This window comes from Tachysurus fulvidraco, chromosome 11, assembly GCF_022655615.1.
Source record: "Tachysurus fulvidraco isolate hzauxx_2018 chromosome 11, HZAU_PFXX_2.0, whole genome shotgun sequence".
NCBI lineage: Eukaryota > Metazoa > Chordata > Actinopteri > Siluriformes > Bagridae > Tachysurus > Tachysurus fulvidraco.
Window position 1 is genome coordinate 16,919,368 of NC_062528.1, and position 8,377 is coordinate 16,927,744.

The window sequence follows — 8,377 nt, forward strand, 5'->3', positions numbered from 1 at the left end:
TCTAATGGCTTTATATGATATCAAGACATGATTATACGATTGCCAACCTCCCTAACTAGTACAATGCAAAATAAATATGGATGCAACGGGCGTCCAAATTAGTTCCCCATCAGTTTTTGTAGTATTTAAAATTTTTACTGGGACAAAGTTGGAGCAAAACGTATCAACACTAATTAGCATCTTAATCAGAGATCCAACCGTTTTTAAACTTGCCCCTCAGTGTTAGTCATAATCCTGTGCTGAAAAATTGAATTAAGCCATCGGAGCTAGATAACACGGCTCAACATGACAGACCGAATTGGCTCACACGCTTCCCGCACGTTCCTCAGCTCCTGACGTCATCTGTGCGTCCCGCCGATTCTCCCCCGCGGAAGTGTAATCCTGTTAGAGCCAAGCGAGCAGGCGGCCATGTTGGAGCAGAGCAGGAGCGCTGAGGGAGTTTTATTCTGCTCTGTTCTGAAAATTAAATTTGATATCTGCATAATCCATAAACACAAATGCAAATTTTTTACTCCAAAAGGGAACTGCTAAAGCTGTCTCCCTATTTATAACGGTTCCCGGGCATGACTGACATTGTAGACTTTTGCCAGATTTTCTCTCTCATTCTTTCACTTGCTCTGTAAATGATGATGGGAAAATCACAGTTCTGGTGCTAAGGGGACATTTTGACAGATCCCAAAAGGAAAACCACTTCCTTTTTCTTTTTTCTTTTCCACACAAAAAATCCCTGAAGGTTTCTTTTTTTGCTGTTTGGTTTAGAGTGTTTTGAGGTTAGCGTGAGGTTAAGCGCTTCTGTATTTAACTGCAAAGCTGATTTTGGTGATCATCACTAACCTTTTTTTATTTCTTTGTATGATTTTACAGGACAGTATGAACCTACTTAATGTAAAATCTATAGTATTTTACTTAGATAATATAACTGATTAAAATTTGGTATGGTAGCCATCAATGTTAGCTTGCTAATGAACTAGTTTTGCTAGCATTAATACTACCTCTAGAGCAGCAACTATCTGATCATGGATATTCAATTCTGGTCAAGTTTTCTGTCTTAATAACTTTAGTCAAGTAAGCGTGAAGTTTATTGTGTAATTAAAACCAATACCCGAGTTTTCTTTCAAGCTAGCTAAGGTTATACAAAAATGTATGATATTTTACTTGGTAAAAAGAAGAAAAAAAATGTATGCACCCCTAGAGACAGTGATACAAGTCAGTGTGTGCGTGTGTGTGTGTGTGTGTGTGTGTGTGTGTGTGTGTTAGACATCTTTAGTCAGTTAGTTCTGCTTTGCATGTTTCCTTAAAACAGATGTTAAGATGTCTCTCTTTGCTCTCACACAGACGATTAACTACAGTGTAGTGTGTGCTGGCATCATAACACATGTTGGCATTCGTGTAAGACATCCAGATGTGGGTCTAAATCATGTCCAGTGGCCTTGTGTGCTTGTGTTTGTGAGTAAAAGCTATTAATATTTTGTTAGGTATATTAACACAAATAGAACATACACACTTAGCTCTATATCCTGTAGGCACATAGCAAAATGTTCTTGTGACATCACAAATCTGTTGTCATAGTAATTTCCTGATCTCAGTGTGCTTGGAGATATGACGGAGAGAAAAAAATCTAAACACACACACACACACACACACACACACACACACACACACACACACACACACACACACACACACACACACACACACACACATGCCCGCAAACACACGCATGAATGGTCAGCATGGTTGTCGCCAGGATTCCCACAGTCTCTGTAGTTGCATACAGAATGTGTTGATTAGAACAAAAAGACACAAGCCAACAAACAACTGTGAAACACACACACACACACACACACACACACACACACACACACACACACACACACACACACACACAAAAAAAATGCTGTGTACACTATCTGTTACTATACTATCTGCATTGCATTTGTATCAGATATCTCAATAGTCTTCAGTACGCAACTTTGATCTATCTATCTATCTATCTATCTATCTATCTATCTATCTATCTATCTATCTATCTATCTATCTATCTATCTATCTATTGTGCAAACACATGTAATACGGTGATTTATGCAAGCATGCATTTATTTTTTTGTGATATATGTTAAATATTGCTGTTCTCTTGGTACAAATCTTTTTCTCTCTCTCTATCTCCCTCCATCTTGCTCTTTATCTAGAACTGTTGACAGCGATGGAAATCATCACAGAACGAACTTAATGACCTTTGACCTGGGAGGAAAACCTAATACACCTTTATGAGTTTCCTGCACTCATGAGAACATCCTCACTCTGTGTGTGTGTGTGTGTGTGTGTGTGTGTGTGTGTGTGTGTGTGTGTGTGTGTGTGTGTGTGTGTGTGTGTGTGTGTGTGTGTGTGGTGTGCGCGTGTGTGTGCTGATTCTAATTGAAGGAGTTTTTTTTCTGCATACCTTCAGGCATTCTCTTTTAGAATATAGTCATTGAAAATGCATACGACCTTTAGGGTGACTTCTCACTTCCTGGCCTTTAAGGTCACACAGCCATGGAACCCAAGGCAGGTGAGCACAGGTTGCTCAGTTCATCAAGAAAGAAAGGTGTTGTTTATTATTATTATTATTATTATTATTATTATTATTATTATTATTATTATTATTATTCGGCTGTCTCTGTTGCAAAATATCCAGTAGAATACTGTCAAATCATTTCAAACATTTTCAGGCTGAGAAATGGTATAAACTCGATGCTGATTCATTTCTTTTAACTAGTTCGTATGGGAAGCGTGTTATGCTAAGTAACAAGCACACTTTGGGCTTTATTAAAACACACTTGTGATGGTTTTTGTTTGTAATGGGGCTCTGATTTAGTCTCTGAGTTACAAAGAGCTAAATGAACTGCATGAGGCATGGCAAATAAATTAGACTGATAAACAGACTGCATCACTGATGATGCCAAAGAAAAAAAGAAATGGAGCTGTTAAATGAGAGAATGTTAGATTGACAGATGAACAGGCAGTCACGTGAAAAAATGTGGAAAGACAGTGATGCTGGCATGTTAGAGAAGAAAGCTCTATTACTGTCTAATCTTCCTTCTTTTATGATGAAGATACTGTCAAATTGTAGAATGCTGAAAAATGAAAGTTGACATATATTGACAGAAGGACAGCTCAGAGGGATTTGTGATGTTTCTTCATGTAGTCAAGCCAAACATATTTTTATTTTCATATCCTCCATATACAGATATAAGGCAGGATGAAATCGTACATCTCCACGACCTTGAACGGACATGCGAGACAACATAAAGAGGAAAGATTTTTCTGTTAAATCTGTGACAATATGTAGTGTTTAAAGTGATATATAAATAAAATTGAATGTATAACAGTATAAAACTATACTAACTACACTGGCTAAAGATAAATAGCGAATAAATAGTAAATAAACAATTAGCTTCATATTGAGATACAAAAAGATTAAGTTAAGTGGCTACCAGCAGGATGGCAAATATTCTATAGCGAATAAATATAAGCTAATTAGCCTGCTTGCTTGGTAGTCAGCTACAACTACTCTACGAAATGAATCATTAAAGTGAGTAGCCTGAGTTAGCTTGGTAAGCTTGCAAGTATGTAGCTAGCCTTTGTGAACATGTCAGCTGTATCATCATGAACATTTGATAACCTCACGAATTAGCTGAAATAATATATTTGATCTGAAGTAACACGATTTAATGTGTTCTACCACATTTTTACCAACATGTTTGTTTCTGTCACTTAAAGACAAACTGCCATGTCCAGTCCCAAATTAAGTTATAGCATAAAAAACAGGAGAATTTATTTCAACTAGCAGAACTTCAAACACATGGAAAAAACAACAACAACAAAACAATAATGAGAAACCAGTAGCCGAAAACGGTTGACAAAACCAGGAGACTCAGCAAAAAAACAAACATAAGGCAGCAGGTATAAACAGGGGAGGTAATTAATGAAACACAAGAAGCAGGTGTGCAGAGGCGGGAACGGGATAAGGATCGGGCTGGGAAAACACATGTGAGTACACAAAACAAACAAAAGACATTAACTGTCCAAGCGATCATGAAACAAACCCATGATCAGTATGAATATGTCAATGGTTGTTCACTGCTTTAAGCCAATAAGAGTACAGAAAAATGTGACCAAATCATTAAATTCTTGGACAACACTTTATAAATTCCAATAACACTCATTTCTCAGATTTCTTTTTAATTCTACACAATATATTCTTGAAAGATTTCTTCCTGTTCTTTTTCTTTATGTTTAATCACGTAAGTCATGTTCCCACAGCTGGGATGTGGTTGTTTTCTTTAGTTGGATATACAATTCAAATGCATGATGTATTAAAGAAAACAAGTCAAAGCTTAAAATAACAAATGCAGACATCTTAAGTCATTCACACTCATTCCCTGCCTTTTTGTCTTGACCCACTGAAGACAATATTTCAAAGAACATTTCTCTTTGTCAGTGACAAACCCAAACACATCTTTTCCCCCCTTTTTCTTCAAAGATGAGGAGTGAAACACGAGAATCGCTATGAAGTCACCTGAATTGTATTGTACCTGCTAAACCGCATACATAGCTGATAAAATAACAGTCTTAACACTTAAGATCAGGCAAGATGTCATTTAGCTGTGCTTAATTGCTCAATTATTTCTATTTGCACTATGATTGGATTAAAAATTAATTTCTGTTATTAATTAAAATGATCATGACCAATACACAATTGTCAGATTATATATGGCTACATTTTTCATAATAAGACTCTCCGGTGTTTATAATCACACCCGCCAGTGTCACCCAAATGAGGATGAGGTTCCTCTCAAGATTTCTTCCTTTTCAATCTAAAGGAATTTTTCCTCACCACAGTCACCTCAGGCTTGTTTGTTAGGGATAAATACAAACACATTTAAATATTAATCTAATATTAATCTTGATCTTAGGTTTACAACTATCTACTATGTCACACAAAAATAAAATAAAAATAAAACCAAGTACGTCTTTGATCATTTCTTTTATGAATTTGTCACTCTCTGCATTCCCTGCAATAATGGGTTTGACAAAATGATCATACACTAGTCATCAAATTTCAGCCAGGCTAAGTATTTCATAGAGTCATAGCCCGTAGAAACAATCTACACAAGTAGACGTGAGTAATTACTGTGTCAGCTTGTGATTCTTTATCTGTAGCACTGAATAGTGAGACATCTTGGAAGCACTGTGCTAAACAGGCAATGTGGTGGAAGTCTTGAGGGCTGTCCTAAATGCTTGCTTTTTGCACACTCAGACCTTCAGTCATCTAGACATAATACAAAAAGGTGAGATGGGGAGAAGACAGCAGGAGTTAATGAGTTGCTTCAAAAGTAAACTGTAATTGTCTAGTGCAGTATAAAAAGAAGTAAAAATATTTGTTTGCTCGTTGATATATTTTCTGTTTATTTCTAACTCTTTATGTGTTTACAGTTAAGTGTAAAATTACTTCCTGAATGGTGTTTGGTTGCAAAAAGGGAAAAGGTCTTTTATTTTAATATTCATATACAAATAATAAAAATCAACAACAATTAAAACAAAATGAGGAGGAATTAAAACGGTAATTTAAAGTTTAAAAACGTCAAATAAGTTTTATTATGACCCTGTAATTTGCAGACTGGACATATTATACAACATCTGGTAAAATGATTGTAGAGCTGTTAGAGGATCAAAAATCTGTTCATAGGCAGACTTTGAATTGATGTTTTTATGATTTCTTAGCATAGATTATTTGAATAAACATACTGAACATCTGTGGCATCTAAAACACCGAGTGTCTTTGTCTCCTGCAGCTCGAGGGTAGATGTGATTATGTGTTAGAGAGGGGTAGGTTTATAAACGCTGATCAAATGATTTATGATCAATTTAACAGTAAATTGATATGATAAAAAGCTCCCTTGTTCTCCCTCGCTCCCTTGTTCCTGGAAATGAATTTGTAACCATATATATATATATACACACACAAACACACACACACACACGCACACACACACACACACACACACACACACACACACACACACACACACACACACACACACACACACACACACACACACACACACACACAGTGTGGACAGACAGACTTTAGGGTCAGAACCTCTGCTGTTTCCTGTTGATAGCAGATCACAGGTGAGGGTTAAAGGTCATCTGTGTGCCCCTCTTTCCGCTCCACATGCTTACTCCTTAAAAAATGGGCCTGAAATACATTTACTCTTTTGAAGTAAAGTAAGGAGGAAAGGAGTGATTACACCAGCGTGTTACATTTACCACAGGTAATGATGTATCTTTCTCATTACACTACCTCCGACTCCTCCAGATAAGGTTTAGACACATGGACACACTACTCATGGTGGTTAAATTTCCTTCAGCGTTTCCATTTATGGGAATTTGGGGAATTTCCTTCAAGAGAGTCAGAAGAAAAACACTGACACAGGCTTTTAATGATTAGTGCAGTAACTGTGTGATAAGATCCTCAGGAGTTCCTCTTATCTTTCCTGAGAAATCAGTGGCAGGATATAATCTATTCCAAATAACAACTCAAGCTAACACGTCAACTGTAAATGTCTATTTTGTCTGCGAAGGAACTTTTAAAATAGGACAAGCTATAAAACACAGTGGTTTGTTTTGAAACTTAAAGCACAGAAAACCTTCAGTGGCCAATTCATAGTACCTGTAATTGACATATAGTCTAAAACACAATATTCAGCTTCTATCTTATGGACTCAAGTACAGAACTGTTGGTGATGGCAATGCTAATTTTAACTGCTTTAGTATTTCAGTGAATTTATTTCCAAACATTTATTTTTTGCTATTATGCAAAGCAATTTATTTAACACAGTTCAGCAGCATACCTAGGATAAATTCATTCATCTTAAATAACTGTTTTTTTCTGGTCAAGGTCATGGTGGATCTGGAGTCTATACCAAGAACATAGGGTATGAGGTATAAGAATTCTCCCCTGTTGAGACACTGCATACAGGAAATGGCCAAAGGTTTTTGGACACTATTAATCCCATATATGGTTCTTTCACAAATTGTTGCCACAAAGTTGGAAGCAAACAATTGTTTAGATTATTTTGTATTCTGCAGTGTTACAATTTCTCTTCACTAGAACTAATAGGACCAAACATGGTCCAGCATGACAATGTGACCAAAGCTCCATGAAGACATCCTTTGTCAAGGTTAAAGTGGAAGACCATGAGTGTTCTGCACAGAGCCCTGACCTCAACCCCACTGAACACCTTTGCGATGAACTGGAACGACGAGAGCAATCCAGTCCCTCTTGCCTAACTTGATCTCCCCACAGCTCTTATGCTGAATAAACATAAATCCTCACAGCCACACTCCAACATTTGTTTTTTCCAAAAGAGTGGAGCTTATTGTAACAGAAAAGGGGGACTAAATCTGTAATGGGATTTTAAGCATATAGGTGTGATGGTCAGGTGTCCACAAACATTTGGCCATATAGTGTATTCAAACTTAGAGATATTTAAATGTTTCGTATGGTGGAAGGAAACTGAAGAACCCAAAGCAAACCCATGTGAACATGAGGAGAATGTGCAACAGTAACTGGACCTTAGAGTTGAACCCAGGCCCCCTGAGCTGTGAGACAAAAACAGTTATATGATAAAGTAAAGAAAGGTACAAATATTGTACCAGTAAATAACCAGCTCATTGACAGGATAAAGAAATCAGGAGCTACCACACTTTCTGGAAAATAACATTCCGTCAAGCAGGTGCTTTTAGTTTTAAAGCATAATGACACATTAGTACCATGTCTGCATGAATTGTAGTGGGCTAGTGTTTTTTATGGAACTCATCCTACTTCAATACTTATTTCCCTTTTAAATTGTCTTTTCAGAATGACTAAATATATAACAATTTTTTAAAATGTTCTAAGTAAACAGAATCTGGGTGTGTCTCTTTTAGGGCAAAGTGATTCACTGACCAAAATATATAGCTCTCACATTCTCTATTACAAATGTTCTAAAATGTTTTATAATGATTTTTCTTAAGCGACCTGAAAGTTTAGCAACTCAGAGCGTTCTAAAATGTCACTGACATGATGAATGAACTGAAATCAAAAATGAAATAAAATTTTACAGGTTAAAAGTTTTTAAAAGCACGTCTCCTCATCATATAAATCACCAGCACGGTCTCACCTACAGTATAATGGAGTTAAAGATGGATTTCACATACATTTTCTTATGAAATCATTATTACTAACCTGAACAGAATCTAATCACATCAGCCCTATTCTCCCCTATTCTGAAATCCCAGAAAGGTTTAATAGACAGTTCTGATTCCAAGGAAGACTCTGATTTATCATTCC